We start from the raw sequence: 716 nt of genomic DNA, 5'->3' as shown, positions 1-716 counted from the left end.
AGTAAGATTTATCCATTCCCTTTCATCTTCCTACTCTTCTCCTCCTTTTAAAAATTTTCTCTTGCCTCTTTTATATGAGATAATTTACCCTATTCTATCTCTACTTTAGTTCTCTTATTATATTCCTCTCTCACTTCTTAATTTTATTTTTTTAGATATCATCCTTTCCTATTCAACTGATCCTGTGCCCTCTATTTATGTATACGTGTACAAACATACACACACACTCACGCATGTATTTATACACACCTATACCCTCCTATACATGTATATATGTATGTATAAAATATATACATATATATTCCATTCAACTATCCTCTTACTGAGAAAAGTCTCATGAGTTACAATTATCATTTTTTCATGTAGGGAATGTAAATAGTTAAACTCCATTAAGTTCCTTATGATTTCTTTTTCCTGTTTACCTTCTCTGCTTTTTGTATTTGAAAGTCAGATTTTCTTTTCAGCTCTGGTTTGTTCATCAAGAATAGTTGAAAGTCCTCTATTTCATTGAATGAGCATATTTCCCCCTGAAGCATTATACTCAGTTTTGCTGGGTAGGTGATTCTTGATTTTAATCTTATTTCCTTTGTCCTCTGAATATCATATTCCAAGCCCATAGATCTCTTAGTGCTAGATCTTGTCTTATACTGATTGTGTTTTAATAATACTCAGATTATTTCTTCTTGGCAGCTTGTAATATTTTCTACTTGACCTTG

This window comes from Petaurus breviceps, unplaced genomic scaffold (genome assembly GCF_028583685.1).
Source record: "Petaurus breviceps papuanus isolate PSGF00001 unplaced genomic scaffold, PetGlider_PUasm1.0 174, whole genome shotgun sequence".
Taxonomy (NCBI): domain Eukaryota; kingdom Metazoa; phylum Chordata; class Mammalia; order Diprotodontia; family Petauridae; genus Petaurus; species Petaurus breviceps.
Note: the sequence above shows the minus strand (reverse complement) of the source record.